Genomic DNA, 23,913 nt, shown 5'->3' with positions numbered 1-23,913 from the left:
GTTGATTCCAACCCTCATGGGTGACTTTGAGGGGTTCAAGACCTCAGTGGAGGAAGTGACTGCAGATGTGGTGGAAACAGCAAGAGAACTAGAATTAGAAGTGGAGCCTGAAGATGTGAATGATTTGCTGCAATTTCAGGATAAAACTTGAATGGATGAGGAGTTGCTTCTTATGGATGAGCAAAGAAAGTAGTTTCTTGAAGAAATCTACTGCTGGTGAAGATGCTATGAAGAGTGTTGAAGTGACAACAAAGGATTTAGAATATTCCATAAACTTAGTTGATAGAGCAGCAGCAGGGTTTGAGAGGATGAACTCCAATTTTTTAAAGAAGTTCTACTGTGGGTAAAATACTATCAAATAGCATCACATGCCACAGAGAAATCATTTATAAAAAAAGAGTTTGATTGATGCAGCAAACTTCATTGTTGTCTTTATTTTAAGAGATTGCCTCAACCACCCCAGCTTTCAGCAACTACCACCCTGATCAGCAGCCATCAACATCAAGGCAAGACTCTCCAACAGCAAAAAGATCACAACTTGCTGAAAGCTCAGATGAAGGTTAACCTTTCTTAGCAATAAAGCATTTTTAAATTAAGGTATGTACATTGTGGGGTTTTTTTGACATAATATTTCATGCTTAATAGACTACATATAGTGTAAACATTTATATGCACTGGGAAACCAAAAAGTTCATTTGACTTGCTTTATTGCTTTAAGTAAATGGTCTGAACCAAACTTGCAATATCTCCAAAGTATGCCTATACTGTATTCACTGATTTTTAACACTAAGTAGACTTCTTTAAAAATTCAAAAACATTAATTTACCAGTTTTTGTGAATTTATGTTACTCATAAACCATTTGTCATTCTCTGTACATGCATCTTCCCTTTGTTCATGGCTTGGAGATATGTGCTATTCATTATCACATGGTTTCCAAGCAAAAGAGAATTTTAATTGATACAGTTGGTCTGAGATCTGTTTAACCTTTCAGATTGTCCAAATGAAATCATTCAAAATGAACTGAATTAGATTTAGACATATGCTGATTTATATCAAGCAAGAAACACACTAATCTAATATATTGCTGAACTTGGTTTTTGTTTTTGTTCTTTTAGAATAAATAGAATAAAACATGTAAGTTGCTTCTGAGAAGTCAGGCTAACTGATCACTGTTGTTTGAAACTCAGGAACAAAAAAGGTTTTGTGCTGTATTGGCTTCACCTTGATCAGCATTGTTAAAGAAAAAATAGTACAAGAGAACCAAAGCATACACAGTGATAAGTATACAAACTAGGCCCACATGATGGCAGGTAGGGAAGCCCATGACTGTGGCTTACTCCCAGTTCACCCCATTTCATAGACTATGGTAGTAAGACTATTCCAGTCCCTCCATCACTGATGGCTGAGGCTTCAGACATTGTCATCTTGAGTTTGGGTAGGAGCTGTCAGAGATTTCATCTGTAAGGGTCCAGGAAAGGTATATGATTGCAATTATTTTTTCCCCCACTCTTGAGTTATCTTTTCATTCTCTTTTATATGCAGAAGTTTTAATTTTGATGAAATCCAATGTATCTAGTTTTTTTTGTTGTTTGTTTTCTGCACTTTTGGGTCTAGAGCCTGGTTTTGAAGTTGGGTTGGCTTATTCTAAAACTCAGACCACCACTCAAATCCCACCTTCAAGTGTAGGAGGGCAATATAAATTAATTTTGATAGGAAAAAATTCGGTATACTTTAGTAATATAATTAACTTAAGAGGAAAAGCTCCACATGTTCAGGTGGGTTCTTTCAACTCCCTTTTCATTATGAAGGGCATTTGCTTGTGACTTACCCTATAATAATATATGCAAGACTCTGAGAATCTAACAGAATATTCTTACTTAGCTCTACTAGCCCCACAAGCCCTGTCAGCCAATTGGGAATTGCAAACACTTTCTCATAGAAGAAATCTTGAAAACCAATGGTTTAAATAAGACAAGGAGCTTGCTTTTTTCTTACTTAGCATGAAGGCTGGAATTAGCCAGTCTTGGACCAGGTGGGTGACTCCATAATTTCATCAGAAACCAGGCTTCTCCCTTCCTTTTTCTCTGTCATTAACTTGTGGCTTCATTTACAAAATCATTCCATAATCGGGGTGCCTGGCTGGCTTAGTTCATAGAACAGGTGACTCTTGATCTTGGCGGCTGGGAGTTCAAGCCCTACCTTGGGGCTTTTACTTTAAAAGAATAAAAAAGGTCATTCCATGATCACAAAGGGGCTCTAGCTATTGAATCTACGTTTTAGAAGGATGAAAGGGGAAAAGTAAAAATGACATGCCTTCTAGATGAATCAGACCTGCTTAAAGAACTTTTCTAGAAGCCCCATCCAATGATCTGTGTTTATCTACCACAGATCACATCAGCAAGGGATGCTGGGAGATATGGTACAGTAATTAATTTTTAGCTAAGCTTATTGCTGCTGTTATGGACACTTTCTGGTGCTTTGTATAAAATTTGGACCTCCCAAATTATTATTTGTAGGCTATTGATACCTTTTTTTTTTTTTTTTTTGGTATGAAGGGATATTCAACAGCTTTCCGGAAGCCTCTCACCAAAGAAAGCTATTTGTTTCAGCCATTCTTGATAAGCCTCAAATAACATGTCTTCTGATAATAGTGCAGTCTATTTTCTGCTATGTCACCCCCAAAATTCAGTGATTTTGTTGTAAGAAAGGGAGAATCGATATTGGGTAGACAATTAGGTGTTTTTTTTTTTAAACACCTCCTGGATGGAGAATAATGTCGACTCAGCTTTCTCGTTCATTTCTCTAGCCACATTACAAAAACGTTACTTTCCTTCTCTTTTTGTTATCAAATTGCCTTTTTCAAATCAATTTCTACATTTTCTACCACAATGTACAATGTACAGATTGTCTTTAAAATCAATTTTCCTTTTTTTTTTCAGTCAAAATGACACATAGGGTACTCAATTGTTTTTTGTTTTCCCTTCCTCTTTAATCATTCCTGAATCAATCCCGAATTCTCTAGGTTAGTCAACTAACTGCAGGTTGATGGGATTCTCAATACTAGTGCCTTACGCCCAAAATGTAAGTCTATAAGAACTCCAACTCAGTGTAAAAGGAAGAATAGTGAATTTCAAGAAGAGAATTGCCTCTTGATTTTTAAATATCTGTTAAGGTTCAGAAAGCAGAAATTTCTTTTTGTGCTTTCAAGTTTGGCAGAAGTCTAAATAACGGCTCAAAAAAGTCTTGGTTTCTACTTGCTCAGCATTCTCTCCAGTTCAGTGTGCCTACTCGTTTGCACTAATACACTCAGATCAGTTCTAATTTGAAAAATTCTAGTCCTGGGCAAGAATGACACAAATACCCCACTCGTAAGGTCTTGGTCATAGCACCAAACTCTACTCTTTTTATGGTACTCTGTGACTGTTCCTTTACATCGGAAGAAAATACTTTCTGTCCCAGAGTCCTAGAAAGAGTTCTTGGGCAATTGCTTCTCTAATATGCTGAGCTATTGTCTTTTGTTGTCTGACTCAAATTTCTGCCTTTGTTTCTTTGAACTCATTGTACCCAACTCTTATTCTCTGATTTTCTTGAATTTTATCTGTGATGAAAAACCTTGACCTGATTTTCATATGAATTACATATGTTTGGTTTTGTTGGATGTTTAATTATTGTGTATTTATATTGAGGTTTTTTCCCTCAATACATTTTCTAGGTCAGAGCCCTAAGTGAACCTGAACCTGTATGTGGTGATTTCATGATTGCTTATTGTTATTTTTAAGATCAGTTAGCTATTGTTTTTTGTTTTGGTTTGATTTTCAACTTTAACTTGGACCAGAGAAAATGGATTAAAGCAAAAGTGTAGTACATTTTTGTAGACTTCCTAATTTGGGGGCCTCTTTAAGACTTTTCAACTTTTTTTCTTTCTGTAGGTTTTACATCTCTTTTCTAGTATATTTTAATTATCTTGGCAAACAGGCCATAACATGACAAGGTCTTTTGTAAGAATTCCTTCATCCTAACCTTCTGTTTTTCTAACACTTATTTGTCTTTTAAATCTCTGAAGCACTTTGACAAGGTTTCCACATATTGAAACTGACTCTGTAAGGACACAAACATATTCCTTTTCCTTTTTAAAGTTAGTAGTTTAACTTTATTTTTTATCGTAGTAAGAACACTTAACCTGAGATCTACCCTGTCTCAGCAAATTTTAAGTGTACCATAGAGTATTATTAACTATATGGACGATGTTTTGTACCAGATACTTAGAAATTCAACATCTTATGTAACCCAAACTTGATACCACTTGAATAGCAACTCCCTATTTTTCCCTCCTCGAAGCCTCTGGCAACTACTGTTCTACTCTCTGTTTTATATACCTCATATAAGTGGTATCATGCAGCATTTGTCCTATGACAGCTTATTTCACCTAGCACAATTTCCTCAGGGCTCATCCATGTTGTCACATATGGTAGGATATCCTCTTCTTCCTCCTCCATTTTTTTTAATGAGGTAAAATTGGTATATAACATTATATAGTTTCAGGCATAAAACATTATAATTCAGCGTTTGTATGTACTACACAGTGACCACCACTGAAAGTCTACTTACCATCCATCACCATAAGATTAACCCCCTTCACCCACTGTGCCCACCTCCGACCTCTTTCCGCTCTAGTAACCACCAATCTGTTCTCTGTCTTTGAGTTTTTATTTTGTTTTGTATGCTTATATTGTTTCTTTCAGATTGTACATATGAGTAAAATCATGTGATATTTGTTTTTCTTCATCTGACTTATTTCAGTTAGCATGATACCTTCAGGGTACATTCATGCTGTTGCAAATGGTAAGATTTTATTCTTTTTTATAGATGATAGGAAGTATTCCATTTTGTGTGTGTGTGTGTGTGTGTGTGTGTGTATACAGCCATCTTTATCCATTCATCCACTGATGCACATTTAGGTTGTTTCCCTTTCTTGGCTATTGTAAATAATATTGCAATGAACATAGGAGTCCATATATCTTTTCAAATCAGCATGTTTATATTCTTCAGATAAGTATTCAGATATGGAATGGCTGGATCGCATCATAATGCTATGCTCATACAGGAATCTCTATATTGTTTTCAGTGGTAGCTGCACCAATTTATATTTCCACCAACAATAAACAAGGATTCCGTTTCTCCACCTTACTCTCTACCACTTTTTTTTTTTTAATAATAGCCATTCTAATAGATGTGAAGTGATAGCTCATTATGGTTTTGGTTTGCATTTCCCTAATAATTAGTGATGTCGGACATCTTTTCATGTTCCTGTTGGCCATATGTTTATCATCTTTGGAAAATGTCTATTCAAATCCTCTGCTCATTTTTTAATTGGGTTGTTTGTATTTTTGTTGTTCTCGAGTTGTATGAGTTCTTTACATATTGTATATTAATTACTTACTTGTCAGATACGATTTTCAAAACTTTTATGCCATTCAGGAAGTTGCTTTTTCATTTCAGTGATGGTTTTTTTCTCTGTGCAGAAACTTTTTTAATGCAATCCCATTTGTTCATTTTTACTTTTGTTTCCCCATGTCCTTGGGGTCAGATCCAAGAAACTATTACTAAGACTGATGTTAAGGAGCTTACTGTCTATGTTTTCTTCTAAGAATTTTATGGTTTCAGACCTTACATTAAAGTTTTTCATACATTTTAAGTTAATTTTTGCATCTGGCATAAGATAGTGGTCTAGTTTCATTCTTTTGCATGTGGCTGTCCAATTTTCTCAGCTGTCCAGTTTTCTCAGCATTTATTGAGTGGACTGTCCTTTTTCCATTAAATGTTCTTGGCTCTTTTGTTGTAAATTAAGTATCCATATATGTGTGGGTTTAATTATAGGCTCTCAATTTCATTTCATTGCTCTGTCTTTTTTTAATGCCAATACCATAGTTTTATAATTATTATAACTTTAGTGTAGTTTTAAATCAGGGAGCATAGTATCTCCAGCTCTGTTCTTTGTCTTAAGATTGTTTTGACTATTCAGGGTCTTTTGTGGTTCCATACAAATTTTAGGATTATGCTAGTTCTGTGAAAAATGCCATTGGAATTTTGATAGGATTGCACTGAATCCATATATTGTTTTGGGTAGTAAGGACATTTTAACAATTTATTTTTTTCAGTCTATGAGCATGGAATATCTTTCCATTTACTTCTGTTATCTTCAATTTCTTTCATCAGATTTTTCTAGTTTTCAGTGTACATGTCTTTTACCTCCTTGGTTAAATGGATGCCTGTTTGGCTCAGTTGGTTAAGCATGTGCCTTCGGCTTAGGTCATGATCCCAGGGTTCTGGGATCAAGCCCTGCACCAGGCTCCCTGCTCAGTGGGAAGCCTGCTTCTTCCTCTTCTGCTCCCCCCGCTTGTGTTCTCTCACTCTATCAAATAAATAAATAAAATCCTAACAAAATTTATTCCTAGGTATTTTATTCCTTTTTGATATAATTGTAAATGGGACTGTTTTCTTAATTTATCTTCCTGATAATTCATTATTAGTTTCTAGGAATGCCACAGATTTTTCTTTGTTGATTTTGTATCCTGCTACTTTACTGCATTTATTTACTAGGAACTTTTTTTTTTTGGTGGAGTTTTTGGGTTTTCTATATACAGTATCATGTCATCTGCAAAGAGTAAGAGTTTTACTTCTTTCTTTCTGATTTGGATGCCTTTTTCTTTTTCTTACCTAATTGCTGTGGCTAGGACTTCTAATACTATATTGAAGAGAAGTGGTGAGAGCGGGCATCTTAGTCTTGTTACTAATCTTAGAGGAAAAGCTTTCCACTAAAGTTTACATTAAAGATGAAAAAAAAAGGTTTCCACTTTTCACCATTGAATATGATGTTAGCTGTGGGCTTGATATATATGGCCTTTATTATGTTGAGGTATGTTCCCTGTAAACCTACTTTGTGGGAGTTTTTGTTATCAAAGAATGTTGACTTTGTCAAATGCTTTTTCTGCATCTATTGAGATTATCATATGGTTTTTATCCATTCTCTTATTAATGTGATGTATCATATTGATTTGTGATTATCACACCACCTTGGCATCCCTGGAATAAATCCTATTTGATCATGTGAATAATATATTTTAATGTGTTGCTGTATTCAGTTTGCTAATATTTTGTTGAGGATTTTGCATCTCTGTTCATTAGAGATACTGGCCCATAGTCTTTTTTAGCAGTGTCTTGTCTGTTTTTGGTATCAGGATAATGCTGGCCTTGTAAGAATGAATTTGGAAACTTTCCTTCCTCTTCTGTTTTTGGCAGTAATTTGAAAATAAATGTATTAACTCTTTTTTTTTAAATGTTTGGTAGAATTCACCTGCGAGGCCATCTGGTCCTGGACTTGTTTGTTGGGAGTTTTTTTAAATTACTGATTCAATTTCATTGCTAGTCCTTGGTCTTTCCAAATTTTCTATCTCTTCCTGATTCAGTTTTGGAAGATTATAGGTTTCTAGGAATTTATCCATTTCTCAGGTTGTCCAATTTGTTGGCATATAATTTTTCATAATATTCTCCTATAATCCTTTATATTTCTGTGATGTCAGTTGTTATTTCTCCTTCATTTCTGATTTTATTTGAGTGCTCTCTCTCTCTCTTTTCTGGATGAGTCTGGCTGAAGGTTTATCAATTTTGTTTATCTTTTCAAAGAACTAGCTCCTGGTTTCACTGATCTTCTCTATTTTTTTTAAGTCTCTATTTCTATAATTTCTGATCTACTTTTTTTATTGTGTGATCTCACTACATGTGAATCTTTTTTTAATTTAATTTTATTATGTTAATCACCATATACTACATCATAAGTTTTTGATATAGTGTTCCATGATTCATATGTTTGCATATAACACCCAGTGCTCCATTCAGTACGTGCCCTCTTTAATACCCATCACCAGGCTAACCCATCCCCCACCCCAGAACCCTCAATTTGTTTCTCAGAGTCCAGTCTCTCATGGTTCGTCTCCCCCTCCGATTTCCCCTCCTTCATTTTTAAGCACTGTGAATTGTGTAAAACTGATGAAGCACAGAGCTGTGCCTCTGAAACAAATGATACATTATATGTTAAAAAAAAAGATAGTAGGATGGGAAATATCCACAGATATTTTAATTAAAAAACAATTTAATTAACATTTCACTGACTATATAGTGCTTGGCTAATATGCTTATTTTGAGTGAAATATCTCTTCAGCTAATTTGCCCGTTTTATAAAAAGGTCTTGTTGCCAAGATATGAGAGTTTTTAATATATATTTTGTGTAATAGTCCTTTCTCAGGTATGTATTTTTCAAATATTTTCTTGGTTTGTATTTTCCTTTTTAAGTAAAATATCTTTTATGGTTCACAACCCTTTGCCTAAAAAGGCAAAGAACTCTGCCTAATCCAAGGTCACAAAAATATCTTCTACGTTTTCCTCTACAAGTTTTATAGTTTTAGACTTTATATTTAGATCTATAATTCATTTTAAATTTTACCCACAATACATATAGGTGTCCGATTTTATTCTTAATTTTAGTTGTTATATATAATCTTGAACTCCTCTGATATTTGATTCTTCTTGACAACATTTCTTGCACAAATGAAGTAAATTAGAAAATGTTTATAAACTAGTAAACTGGATTGTTCAAGATCGCTGAAATTACTTTATAGTTATTCTGCAAGACTTATCATTTTTGCATAAGAATACAACACTCAGGAAGTATGCAAAAAAGAGCAACAAATCTTGCTGACTAGTGTTTCTTCTGTTAACAAGAAAGTAGTCATAATTATATTTATTTTACAATTCTGTGACAGTTTGAGGATCCTCTGATCTTGTTTAGAAATGTTACACAGTCTTAGAAGTCTCCAAAACATTGCTGTCCAAACTGTGTTACTTGAAAATGATTGCTAGAATATCTCAAAATGTTAATAGAGCGCCCAGAGAATATAGAGCTGCTTCATTGATTTTGTGACTTCTTTTATTGTTTCTCTTTCTTATTTTTGGAAATATTTCTCAATTCATCTGCTTCTGCACCTTCTTTATTCCCTTCAAGTTTTTATAATACTAATTTCATCCTTAAATAGAAATGGACTTTTTTTCTGAATAAAAATATAATATAGCCTGGTGATGGGTATTAAAGAGGGCACGTACTGAATGGAGCACTGGGTGTTATACGCAAACATATGAATCATGGAACACTTCATCAAAAACTAATGATGTAATGTATGGTGATTAACATAACATAATAAAATTTTAAAAATCTAATATATTCTAGTTAAAAGGAATTCACCAAAAAAAGCCAGAAAAAAAGAACTGTTAAATAACAAAAATTCAACTGAGTACATTATAAAATCTAATTTTTTGAAAAGATTTTATTTATTTATTTGAGAGAGAGAGACAGATAGTGACAGAGATAGTGAGAGAGCACAAGCAGGGAGGGGAGGGAGAAGAAGCAGGCTCCCTGCTACGCAGGGAGCCCAACGCAGAACTCGATCCCAGGACCCTGGAATCATGACCTGAGCCGAAGGCAGACACTTAACCAACTGAGCCACCCAAGTGCCCTGATCTAATTGTTTTTATTAATCAATTGTAAATTGGGCAGCATTCCATCTAGCAAGTAGAAGGGAGCTCTAGAGGACTACAGAAAAGGAAAGAATTTTAAAGGTAGAGAGGAAGTGGAAAAAAGGAAATTATTAACAAAGAATCCATTGTTTTAGGCAGGGTAGTCCTCCTAAGGGGAGCAGTAGGGGTCTATCAGTAAATTTCCTGGTGCTGACTGGGGAAATTTCTATGTTGATTGGTTACATTGACTGTTGACATTTTGGGAAGGAGGGTGTTGAAACTGCAGTGAAGGTAGGTATTAAGTCTTGGTTTCCTGACTTGAGGCCTTAACCTAAGTGACACTGTTTTAGGTGTGTGTGGTTTTATTATTTATTTATTTGTTTGTTTGTTTATTTTAACAGAACAGATAAATGTTATTTAATTGGAAGTTTAATACAAGTCCAATCCTTACGTATACATCAAAACTTCTTTTTTTACACTGGAGGAATACCTAAAATTTACATGTTAATGACAGCTTAAGCAATTACCATTTTTAAAAGAAAAATCTAAGTGTTAACACAAATATCTGTGCAACTATCTGATAAGACAGGGTTGATATTCAAAATAGTTAACAACTATTAGCAATAGTTAACAGCATGACATGATGGATGGGTGAATACTGACTGGCTAAATAACAGATCTACATTAAAAAAAAAATCTAATGCTTTCCCTTGGAAAGGAGATAAATTTGAGGCACTTACCAAATACTGTGAAATGATTCCGTGCCTTAGAGATATAGCCAGGGCATTCAAAACCCAAATATAGAAACCAAATATATGAGTTAGTGTGATGGCTAATTTTATGTCAATTTGCCTAGGCTACAGTGTCCAAATATTTGGTCAAACACCAGTGTAGGTGCTACTGTGCAGGTATTTTTTAGATGTGATTAACATTTACTTTTTACTTTTTAAAAAAGATTTATTTATTTATTGTGGGGAGGGGCAGAGGAAGACAGAAAATCCTGAAGCAGACTCCTCACTGAGCCCAGAGCCATGTGGGGCTCTATCCCAGAAACCCGAGATCAAGATGTGGCCGCTTAACCAACTGAGCCACATAGAAGCCCCTAGATATGATTAACATTTAAATCAGTAGCTCAGATAAACCAGATTATCCTCCATAAACCAGGTGGATGAACCTCATCCAACCTGTTGAAGGCCTTAATAGAACAAACACTGAGATTTCCCAAAATGGAAAAAATTCTCAAGACTATAACATAGAAATATGTTTGAAAGGTTGAAAGCCTTCTGCTCAGTGGAATTTGGACTCAAGACTGTAATATCAACTGTTATCTGAATTTCCAGTCCACTGACTTGCCCTACAAATTTCAGACTTGCCTACTTCTGCAATTGCATGAGGCAATTCCTTAAAATAAATCTCTCTCTCTCATTTTTATGTCTATCTATCTCTATCTCCCTCCTATTGGTGTTTCTCTGGAGAACCCTAATAGACTTAGTGACTAAGGTTGTTAATTTTCTCTCAAAATGCCCCCAGAAAAGCCAAACTTGAGCAAATGGGCAGTAATGGTCTTCAGTCCTCAGCAGACAGGTTCCCCTAGAGCCTGACCACCTTGCCATCCTTTCTTATTTCTGAACACCAATTTTGATTTCCTCATTACTGTGTTCAGGAAATGGTATCATTCCTCATATGCACTATCAGCCCAGCAATTTATCTGAATGACCATCTGTGGTTTTGATACTCTATTTTCAGAGGCTTTAAGAAGGATTTCTTACAGCTTTTCTGTTTCCCTGTCTGGTTTTTAGTAACCCAAGGAAGCAAGGCTCCATGGAATTGATAGATAATGTTGAATACCTATGGATTTGGAGCTCCTCAATAGCAGCTTTGCATATGGACCATGCTCTTATTTTTTTTGCATTTGCAGTAACAGGAGACAGATTCTCTGCATATTTTTTTTGCCAAATTGTTAAGATGCGTAATTATGATCATCTTGAATTTGTGGTTTCTATAAGGAAATGAAATTTTCAATGCTTTGTCACTCCATTCTATTTTGGAAACACAGCATACTATCAGAAGTTTTTTTTTTCTTTAAGATTTTATTCATTTATTCATGAGAACCAGATGGAGAGAGAGAGAGGGAAAAGCGGACTCTCCTGCTGAGCGAGGAGCCTGATGTAGGACTCGATCTCAGGACCCTGGGATCACAACCTGAGCCGAAAGCAGACGCTTAACTAACTGAGCCACCCAGGCACCCCAGAAGTGTTTATTCCTGGGCCTTGTTCCTTAATTAGCCTGTAAGCTCATAGAGACAGAACAATGATGTGCTCATTTTTGATTTTTTTCTAGAAGTGAACATAATGCCTGCCAATAGTAGACATTTAATATAATGTTGAAAGAGTAATTATCAGTAGGATTGAAGATTTTATATATATTTTATTGATTGAGAATAAGCAATATTTTTAAAACTTTGAATCAATGGATAGTGTTCTCTATCCGAAATTAGTTTCTTTCTTAATGTCTATTCAAGGGAACTGTACTCAAGGGGTCACAGAACAGAAAACAAAAGATCACAAGGACTCCAGTTTATTTTCTTCTCTACTCAGCTGCAGATGCCTTCTATCTTACTTGTCATTTCTTTATTTTATGAATAACCCAATGCACTGAGTGGCAGTCAGGAGAATGTTACCACGTGCTAGTAGTCCAACTGCAATTTAATAGTGCTTAATGCACTGAAATTTACTTAAAAGGTGCTATTTAAATAGTACTATTTAAATTGTGTTTCCTATTCTATAAAACAGGCCAAGTAAATGTGTATACCACAATCTTCATTTTTGTACTATACTTGGCTTTTTATTTGAGGGAATTCCAGGGAGAAATCTGGTGCTGTTAGCCTGATTTCAGATTATAAATAATGAGGTAAAGACAAGCTACTGCGTGGGCAAATTGCTATGGTATTCAATTATGCTGCCAGAAAAATGAGAATTTGAAGAGAAGTAATTTACTTTGAACAAAACCATTCCTTCAAATTATTATTATTATTAATTTTGTAGATAAGTGAATGGAATTGGAGAATAGGCACTGATCAGGGAGACAGATAAGAATCTGATGCAGTCACACTAAGTTGTATACCTTCTTTAATTGGGAACCTCTCATAACCACTGTCCAGGTATAATTAGAGGCAGAAGATATTTTGGCCTTGAGGAAAGTTATTGATTGCTAACAATAAATAATCTATGAAAAGTAAACTAGGAGAAGTTAAATATTAAAGCAGCCAGGATAGGAAAGTTGTGGAATATAGGAAAGAGATTTGGAAACTAACTAAGTGGGAGAAATAAAATATTGAGCATGCTGCACTAGAACAGTAATATAAAAGCAAATGTCATACTTATAGCCAGTTAGCTCTATGCTTCAACAGCTGGGACAAGCAAGACCCTGCAGGTCTTTGGGCTTGCCTAGTCCAATCAAAACCCTTGGGAATGTCCCTGGTGATGAGTCCAGAATCTTGGCAGAGTAAATGGGGACACATTTTTCTCATACTTTCTGTAATCTTCATGGAGCCCTAGAAGGATGGACTTTCTTATTGATCCACTATATTGCATACCAAACTGAATCCAAGGAAAGTTCTTGCAGACAGTGTCACTAAAATTGGTGAGAGAGAGAGAGAGACTTCAGTTAACCAATAAGTATTAAGTTGAAATTATAATAAAAATACCTCAAACCCAATGTTTTTATAGATGTGTTCTGCTGATTTTTCAAGTAAGGGTAATTCCTTTCTTATTTAAGTTATTCTAGAAAGTAAAGGAGCTAAGTTGCTTACCTTATAATATGAGGCAAATGAAATCATAATTCCAAAAATGCAAAAAAATTATAGATCCTTTCACTTCTATAGAGAAACAAAATCTTAAGCTAATGGAATCCAATTGTGTGGACCAAAAAACGATCAAATAGGCTCTATCTTAGTTATGCAAGGATAGTTTTACATCAGAAATTTATCAGTGTAATTTATCACATTAAAATGTTGACATAGAAAAATAATTACTGATACAGAAAATGCGCTTGATATGGTAAATAACAGTTATTTAAATAACAGATAAATAACAGTTATTTAAAAATAAAATTTTAAAGGACGTTAGAAAAGGTAGCTTCCTTGATGTGGTAAAAGTTTTTATCAAAACCTTACAGCAAATATACTTAATGAAGAAACGTAGATGCTTCCCCTTTAGGATCAAGGATAAGAAAAAGCTGCTTGTTCTTATTATAACAGTTTAATACTGAGTGATAGGTTCTGGCTAATGCTACAAGGGAAAAAGTAAATATTGGCAGAAGTAAAGCTTCTGATTTGCAGACTATAATGTTACCTAGAAAAGCATTAGAATCAACAAACTACTATTACTAAAACAGAGGTCAGCAAGTTTGCCAGATGCATATGATTGACTTAAAAAGCCAAACAAAACAAAACCACACCTCAATCTAAATTTCACACCTTCCACAAAAGTTAATTCAAGATAGATCATAGAGTCAAACTGTAAAATGTAAATTATAAAAACATCTAGAAAAGACTATAGGAAAAAGGACACCCAGGACTCAAGATGGCGTGAGTCGTACCAGTGAAGGAGAAGCTCATGGATGTGAAACTAGGAGAGCTGCCCAGCTGGATACTGATGAGGGATTTCACCCTTAAGGGCATTGTTGGAGCGTTTCAAAGAGGTTACTACCGGTATTACAACAAGTATGTCAATCTGAAGAAATGGGGCTGGGATTTCTATGGTGCTGGCAGTTTATGTGCTTTTCAACGACTGTTACAAGGAACTCAAACACAGGCAGCTGTGCAAATGCCACTGAAGAGGGCCCAGTGTGGAGGCACATTCGGCATTCCTGACCATGACCTTTGCCTGGCACCCTTGAATCCTTTCATATTCTAATTCAGAATTAACATCCAATAAAAGATGACTGGTACTTGGAAAAAAAAAAACTATAGAAAAAAATATTCAAGCTATTGTTTAGACTTGACACCAAAAGCATGATCCATAAGAGGAAAAACTGATTAATTGTACCTAAACAAAAATAAAAAACTCTGCTCTATGAATGACCCTGTTAAAAGAATAAAAAGACAAATTGCAGACTGGGAGGAAATATTTCTTTTTTTTTTTTCAAAGATTTTATTTATTTATTCATGAGAGACAGAGAGAGAGAGAGAGAGAGAGAGAGAGGCAGAGGGAGAAGCAGGCTCCCAAGGAGTAGGGAGCCTGATGCGGGACTCGATCCCAGGACCCTGGGATCATGACCTGAGCTGAAGGCAGACGCTTAACCATCTGAGCCACCCAGGCCCCCTGGGAGGAAATATATTTCTAAGTCACATACCCAGCAGAGATTTAATATCTAGAATAGATTACACTCTCAAAATCCAACATTAAGAAGACAAACAATCCAATTACAAAATTGGGCACAAGACCATAACAGTTTTTTCACCACAGAGGATATACAGATGACAAAAAAGAAAAAAAACAAGTGAAAAGATGTTTAACATTATTAGCCATTAGAGAAATGAAAATTAAAACTGTAATGAGATATCACTAGACATCTATCAGGATGACTCTAATAAATAGTAGTGATAATACCAAATGCTGTCAAGCATGTGGAGAAACTGCATCCCTCATACATTGCAGGGGAGAATGTAAAATGGTAAAGCCATGCTGGAAAGTAGTTTGGCAATTATTTTCAAAACTAAAAATGGATTTACCATAAGAATCAGCAATTGTACTCCTCAACATTTATTTCATAGAAATGAAGACTTATTTTCATGCAGGACCATGTACACAAATATTTATAGTACTTTTATTCATAAGGTCCCCAAGCTAGAAACTATCTACAATTTAATAATAAAAAAAAGTGTGAATAGTTAAAAATGAACTATGGTACATCTATACCACAGAATACTACTCAGCAATGTAAAGGAATAAACTACTAATGTGTGTAAAAATTTGGAGCTCTAAAGGGTATTATGCTGAGTGGAAAAAAAAATTAAGTCACATACTATATGATTCCATTTATATATTCTATTGACAAAATTATAGAAATCGAGAACATCTTAGTGGTTGTCAGGGGGAGGGAATGTTTATGGCTTAAAAGGGTAATGTGAGGGAGTCTTGTGGTATTGAATCCAATTGTGTGAATACATGATCAAGTAGGCTCTATTTTAGTTATGCAAGGATGATTTTCATCAAAGCCTATCAGTGTAATTCACCACATTAAAATATTAATTCAGAAAAATAAATATCTCAGCTGATACAGAAAAATGCACTCGGTATGGAATGACAGTAATTTAAAATAAATTTTTAAGGGTGCCTGTGTGACTCAGTTGGTTAAATGTCTGACTCTCGATTTCAGCTCAGCTCATGATCTCAGGATTGTGAGATCAAGCCCTGCATTGGGCACCCCGCTGGGCAAGGAGCCTGCTTAAGATTCTCTCTCTCTCTCTCCCTATCTCTCTCTCACACACTCTCTCTCCCTCTCTAAAATAAATAAATTAAATAACATTATAAAAGTAAGTTAGGAGTAGAAGGGGACTTCCTCAATGTGGTAAAAGTTATATATAAAAATCTTTTTATTTTACTTTATTTTTATTTATTTGTCAGAGAGAGAGAGAGAGAGAGCGAGAGCACAAGCAGGGGCAGTGGCAGGCACAGGGAGAAACAGACTCCCCGCTGAGCAGCGAGCCTGTTGAGGGATTTGATCCCAGGACCCTGAGATCATGACCTGAGCCAAAGGCAGACCCTTAACCAACTGAGCCACCCAGGTGCCCCTATTTATCAAAATCTTATAGGAAATATTATAGTCACACTCTTATAATTGTGTAAAATGGTAACAGTTAGTAGAGCTACATACACATACACTCATGAGTGCATGTATAACTGATAAAGTATAAATAAGTGCTATGGATTGTACCAATGTCAGTTTCTTAGTTTAGATATTGCACTATAGTTGGGTCAGGTGTTAACATTGGGAGAGACTGCAGAAAGGAGGCATGGGACTGGCTGCAACCTCCTGTGAATCTAGGATTATTTCAAAATGAAAAGTAATGCTTCTCTCCCCTCTTCCCCCACAGAGCTAACAATTTCTCATTACCAACAGGAACAAACAACAATACAATAAGGCTGAAATAGCAATCATAAATAAAAAATAATTTAATATATCAAAGAACTTATTTAGCCAAGAACATGTAAAACTCAGTAAAATGTTATAGCACTAATAAAAGACATAAAAGTTGATCTGAATAAATACAGGGATACCTGGTCTTTAAAGAGATGATTCAATAGCATAAAGAAGTAAATTCTCCACAGACAGAATTCTACCTGGATTTATCTGAGGTTCTTGATACCTATTTGTTATTGTGATTAAAAATCTGTAAAGCCAACAAATAGCAACAGTGAGGTACTGGCTCAATAGCTGACCAGTGGACAAAAAAAGACTTCTGAAAGTGCATTTTTTTTTTTTACAGTAAGTTAAGACACAAAAACATGGCACCACAAATAAATGGGGAAAGGAGAGATACACTAAGTAATTGATATAGGAAACACTATCTGGAATAAAATATCTGACACTACATATAACAATCAACCTCAAGATGAATTGAAGACTTAAATGTAAAGACAAAATTAGTTAATAGGAGAATATGTTGGAGATTCTTTGTAAATTAGGGACAAATCAGAGAATTTGTTAAACCCTTAAAAACAAATTGTGTAACAAATTTATGATTTTAATTGAATAAAAATCAAGTTTTTCCCTGATGGATACTTGTTAAGCAGTTGAAGAATGGAATAGTTATTAATAAATAGTTAAGGAACAGATGATGGAATGGGAGTCATGTTTTGGATATATAAAACTGATTAGGAATTGATATCTAAAATATCCAAGAAGCTGAAAAATAAACTCCCAAAAAACAAATGAAAAATGAACAAACGACACAAATAGTCAATTTACAGAGAAGGAAATGAAAAGGCCACCATACATATGAAAAGATACTCAAGCTCATTTATAAATTGAAAAATGTGAATTGAAATGACATGTCATTATGTTGCTATAAACCATAAAGATTGGACTTCTGCTTCCAATCAGATGGGGTAGCAGGGATGAGATTTACCCTTTTCCTTAAAACAACTAACAGTTGGGAAAAATATATATGAGAAAATGATATTCAAAAGTTGGTTTCAACAGACAAATGGATAAAGAAGATTGGTCCATATATACATGGAATATTGCTTAGCCATCAGAAAGGATGAATACCTACCATTTGCATCGACATGGATGGGACTGGAGGAGATTATGCTAAGTGAAATAAGTCAAGCAGAGAAAGCCAATTATCATATGGTTTCACTTATTTGTGGAACATAAGGAATAGCGTGGAGGACGTTAGGAGAAGGAAGGGAAAAATGAGGGGGTGGAAATCGGAGGGATAGACGAACCATGAGAGACTATGGACTCTGGGAATCAAATTGAGGGTTTTAGAGGGGGGGGTTAGCCTGGTGATGGGTATTAAAGAGGGCACGTTCTGCATGGAGCACTGGGTGTTATGCACAAACAATGAATCATGGAACACTACATCAAAAACTAATGATGTACTGTATGGTGACTAACATAGCATAATAAAATAAAAAATAAAAAAGAAAGACTCCTTATGTACAGAGACATAAAGATAAAGTTCATAGCGGATTTTTCATCAGAAACAACACAAGCTAGAAGTGGAGCAAAACTTCAGAAACTGAAAGAAAATATTGCCACCCTAGATTTAGATACTTGTGAAAATACCGTTCAAAAATGAGAACAAAGACGTTTTCAAACACACAAAAACTGAAATAATTAAAAAAAATTATCAGTAGTAGATCTGCAATATAAAAATGTTAAAGAAAATCTTTGAAGCAGAAGGAAAGTGATACCAGATGGAAATTTGGAGCTGCACAAATAAATGAAGGCCACTAGAAATGGTAACCATGTGGGTAAACAAACTATTTTCTTGTTATTTAAATCTCTTTAAAGGATAATTGACTAATGCAAAGTGATATAATGTATTTTGGGGTTTATAACGTATGTAGAAGGAAAGTGTATGGCAACAAAGCCAAAACCCAAGAACAGAGAAATAAATAGCAGTATATTATTATAAGATTCTCATAGCATGCATGAAGTGGGATAGTATCTCTTGGAGGCGGAGTTGATGATACAAATAGAAAATAAATTGCAAGATAATAGATTTAAATCTAACCATATTGACAATCACTTTAAATATAAGTGGTCTGAGCCCACCAATTAAAGACAAAATTTTCAGATTGGAAAAATATAAGACCCAACTATATGCTGTCTATAAGAAACCCATTTGACAGATCTTTGTTTTTTTAAGATTTTATTCATTTATTTGAGAGAGAGAGAGAATGAGAAATAGAGAGCATGAGAGGGAAGAGGGTCAGAGGGAGAAGCAGACTCCCTGCTGAGCAGGGAGCCCAATGTGGGACTCGATCCCAGGACTCCGGGATCATGACCCGAGCCGAAGGCAGTTGCTTAACCATCTGAGCCACCCAGGTGCCCCGAAACCCATTTGAAATATATAGACAAAAATAGATTAAGACTGTACCTCTGAAACAAATAATACATTATATGTTAAAAAAAATAAAGATAGTAGGAAGGGAAAAATGAAAGGGGGAAATCAGAGGGGGAGAAGAACCATGAGAGACTATGGACTCTGAGAAACAAACTGAGGATTCTAGGGGGGAGGGGTGTGGGGTGTTGGGTTAGCCCGGTGTTGGGTATTAAGGAGGGCACCTACTGAATAGAGCACTGGGTGTTATATGCAAACAATGAATCATGGAACACTACATCAAAAAATAAATAAATAAATAGAGAAAAAAAAGATTAAGACTAAAGGATGGGATAGAGAAACCATGCTAACTATAATCCAAAGAAAGCTGGACTGTTATATTCCTATCAGATAAAGTAGATTTTAGATTAAATTATTATCAGGATAAAGAGGGCCTTTTCAGAATGATAAAGGTGTCAATTCATCAAGAGGATGTAACAATCCTAAATGTTTATGCAGCTACTAACAGAGCTTCAAAATATATGAAACAAGAAACTGACAGAAATCCAATGAGAAATAGACAACACAATAATTATAGTTGGGTAGATTTCAGTATCTGTCTTTTAGTAATTGCTAGAATAGAAAAGCAGTAAGGAAATAAACCACTTAAACCATTTTATCAACTAACTTGACCTAATGGACATTTAAGAACACTCAAACTAACAGTAGAAAACACATCCTTTTCAAGTGCACAAGGAACAGTTATCAAGATATATTATACACTGGGCCATAATACAAGTCTCAATAAATTTAAAAAGATCCAAGAGAACAAGTGTGTTCTCTAACCACATGGGATTAATCAGTAATCAATCACAGAAAGATATCTGAAAAATCTCCAAATATTGGAAACTAGATAATACACTTTCAATGGAAACCCAATATATCATCATTTGTAGGCAGTATTTAAAGTCATACTTTGGACGAAATTTAACGTTCTAAATGCCTGTATCAGAAAAAAGGACTCCAAGCAAAAACTTCAGTTTTTGACTTAAGAAACTATGAAAAGAGCAAATGAAAACAACCTCATACCTTTGTCAAGAACACACAGTTATACTTTAAACTTAAAAGAATGATTGTCTGGGAGCAGCTAGGTGGCTCAGTAGGTTAAGCGTCTGCCTTTGGCTCAGCTCATGATTCCAAGGTCCTGGAATGGAGCCCCTCATTGGGCTCCCTGCTCCTTGGGGAACCTGCTTCTCCCTCTCCCTCTGCCTCTCTCCCAGCTCATTCTCTCTCTCTCTCTCTCTCTCTCAAATAAATAAATAAAAATCTTAAGAAAAAAATGATTGTGGGTGGGGCTGCAGGATTGGATTATGAAATAAGCTTAAAAGAGAAAGAAAAATTAGGTGTTTTGGTTCTAATCTACATCCCAGGATTGTTCAGGGAACCCAGAGCTGGGTTTTTTTTTTTTTGTATTCTGTGATGTGTTTCAAATCTCTTAAGCTATAAATTTTAATGTGACAAGTGACATTAAATTGTTTGTGAAGATTCAACCCCCTTTTACTCACTCCCCATCCTTAATTGATGGATGTGTGTCAGAAGGAACTCCTTAACACCCATAACTCCGGAATGAGGTCTTAAAAACCCAGAGTCTTTTAAAACTTTGCTCTAAATCTTACTAAATTCATGTTCTCTGGCATAATAGATTTAATTTGAGCATGTTAGATTTTCAGTTGAATAGTATTCTGATAACCGGCTTTCAAGAATTTCTTGAATTCATGAAATCTTTGCAGAACACTCTCTATGTCTGGGATGTACTAGGTGATAAAGACACTGTGCTCTGTGGTCATGGCTGCAAAGATGAGTCAGAGGTGCCTGCTAACTATTACTTTAACACTTGAATGACCTGGGGACAAAGCAAGTATAAAAATAAGCCTATAGGTATAGTTAAGGGGCTGTGACAGTCATGTGTGGAGAGTAGTGTGTGGGCATGGAAGGAAGAGTTGTGCGTTCCAGCAAAGGAGGAGGGGAAATGTGGGGGTTTGGAAAAAGCTTCAGAAAGCTGAGTGGAGTCAGAATTTAAAGTGAATGTCAGCTAGGAGTGGAGGATACATGCAGTGAAGAGGGGCCACTTGACATCAAAGAACATGACGATTTCGGGAAAATGAAATCGCCTACGCCAATTCGGAACATAAAGCACCCTTGGTAGGAGGAGAAATGAGGCAAGAGATGATGCTGACAACGGGCTCTCACAGCACTAGAATCCTGGTATCTTCTGTTTTAGTCTCATCTCTTCCTCTCTCAAACTCTGTGCTTCTGGTCTCTTCTCCTTGTACCTAGCAATGTTCTGAAAGACTTTTTTTTTTTTTAATTTTAGCTGTAGAATTTGATTAACTTCTCTTTCATAATATTGCATACCAGAACTGTCATTCTTCAAATTTATTTTTACGTTAGAATGAATGGGTAATGGTAATATGTGATAGATAAGCTGAGTCTGATGGTCAATGCCATTATAATACATATAGCTACTTAAATTGTTAATCTATACATTTTTAAATTGGTCCTCAGATATAAAAATGCAGTGAAAATTGCTTCTACTTTTACATTGATTTTCACACCATCCAACTTTTCTCTTTTCTTGACTGTTATTATAAAGGCTTTTGGTAGATGAATTTCTTCACAGTCACTGATTTTCAGTCATTAGGTAAGGCTTAATTTCACTGCGGCAGGGGAGGGCGCTGGAGATCTGGGGCTGCTCAGCAGGCCACCTCCAGCGCCGAGGGATATAGCGCAGGGGACTGTGGCCCCCAGCAGAGGCCACCCACAGCAGCTGAAGAAGAGCAGGCATGCCCAGGGCCCCAGGAAGAGGAGGAGGAGGTGCAGGTACTGACACTTCCCCTGCAAGCCCACCATGCCATGGGGAAGGTGGAGAAGTTTGTGTAAAAGGTCTGGGAGGGACGCTGGAGGGTCATCCCATATGACATACTCCTTGACTGGCTGAAGGACAATGACTACTTGCTACATGGCCGTAGACCACTGCTGCCCTCCTTCTGGGCTTGCTTCAAGAGCATTTTCCACAGCCATACAGAAACTGGCAACATCTGGACCCATCTGCTTGGTTTTGTGCTCTTTCTCTTTTTGGGAATCTTGACCATCTCAGACCAAATGTGTACTTCATGGCCCCTCTACCAGAGCAGGTAGTTTGGGGGATGTTCTTTTTTGGTGCAGTGCTCTGCCTCAGCTTCTGCTGGCTCTTTCACACCATCTGTTGTCATTCGGAGAAAGTCTCTCAGACATTTTTCCAAACTAGGTTATTCAGGGATTGCTCTACTGATGATGGGGAGCTTTGTCCCCTGGCTCTATTACTCCTTCTACTGCTCCCCACAGCCATGGCTCATCTACCTCTCCATCATCTGTGTCCTGGGCATCTCTGCCATCATTGTGGCACAGTGGGACTGGGTTGCCACTCCTAAGCACCAGCAGACAAGAGCAGGAGTGTTACTGGGGCTTGGCTTGAGTGGTGTTGTGCCCACCATGCACTTTACTATTGCTGAGGGCTTTGTCAAGGCCACCACAGTGGGCCAAATGAGCTGGTTCTTCCTCATGGCTGTGATGTACCTCAGTGGAGCTGGCTTTTATGCTGCTGGAATTCCTGAGTGCTTCTTTCTTGGAAAATTTCTTGGAAAATCCATTCTCATCAGATTTTCCATGCCCTGGTGGTGGCTGCAGCCTTTGTCCACTTCTACGGAGTCTCCAACCTTCAAGAATTCCGTGAGGACCTAGAGGGTAGCTATACTGATGACTCCCTTCTCTGAGGGGTGGGGGAGGAACTTCCCAAGTACTTTTAAAAATAATTTCTTTGTTGACCTGAGAGGAAAAAAATTTTCACTGCTGCAGATGTCCCCAGGTATTTGGGTCATGTTGTGAGAAACCATTAAAGTAGCATCTGTGGTTTCTCATTTATGGTTGATCATTATATCACCTTAGATTAGAAAATTTTGGTTTAGGTTATTTAAAATGACGGTTTTATTTTTATAAATTTTGACATATAAAACGCTTGTGGGAAAATACATGTTTTAAGTTTACATATCAATGATTTTTCAGGAAAAGACCACATCTGTGTAACCAGCTCTAGGGTCAAGAAACAGAATATAATCAGCAGCCCTGAAACTTCCCTCATACCCTTATAGCTATCATCCCCGTCCCGACCGTGGGTAGCTACTATTCTGACTTCTAATACTGTAGATGAGTTCTGTCGATATTTGAACTTTACATAAAGGGAATCATTACAATATATTCTCTTTTTCGCTCTGACTTCTATTGCTCAACATTTTGTGTGTGAAATTGATCCATATTGTGGAGCATGCTTACAGTTTGCTCATTCTCATTGCTGTATAGTATTCTATTGCATAAATCCACAATTTATTCATGCATCTACTGCAGATGAACAGTTGGGCTGTTTCCATTTTTTTTTGTCAGTTTAAAGTGGTACCAAACTATTGGTAATTTGATTTTAACAATAGTCCCTCTTCAAAGATGTGTGTTGTCTTTTACGTGGAAGTGTAAATCAAAATGTCCTAAGTCTTAACAAATGAGAGAAATTATGTGTTTCTATTACCTGGCACTATTGTTGATGGCAAAATAGCAAGGATTAGCTATCTTGTAAAATTCTCCCTTCCCTCACTCTAAATCTGTATTCCATTTTAAGCATCGCCAACCCTAACTATGTGGAGATGGAGAAATGACTAAATCATGGGGATTACTACCATGCTGTAAATTAGGGAAAGAC

At 36.0% G+C, this 23,913-nt stretch overlaps 2 pseudogenes; both read left to right on the top strand.

The window, feature by feature from the left end:
- The first annotated feature begins 14,151 nt into the window (after window positions 1–14,151).
- Window positions 14,152–14,629, top strand: LOC112826026 (ATP synthase F(0) complex subunit f, mitochondrial pseudogene; annotated as a pseudogene).
- Window positions 14,630–21,288: 6,659 nt separating this feature from the next.
- LOC112825971 (adiponectin receptor protein 1 pseudogene) lies at window positions 21,289–22,939 on the top strand (annotated as a pseudogene).
- Window positions 22,940–23,913: the final 974 nt, after the last annotated feature.

The sequence above is a fragment of the Callorhinus ursinus genome, unplaced genomic scaffold (assembly GCF_003265705.2).
Source record: "Callorhinus ursinus isolate GAN/ISIS: 27379988/994484 unplaced genomic scaffold, GSC_fseal_2.0 scaffold4, whole genome shotgun sequence".
Classification (NCBI taxonomy): Eukaryota; Metazoa; Chordata; class Mammalia; order Carnivora; family Otariidae; genus Callorhinus; species Callorhinus ursinus.
This window is presented reverse-complemented; position numbering and strand designations above follow the sequence as displayed.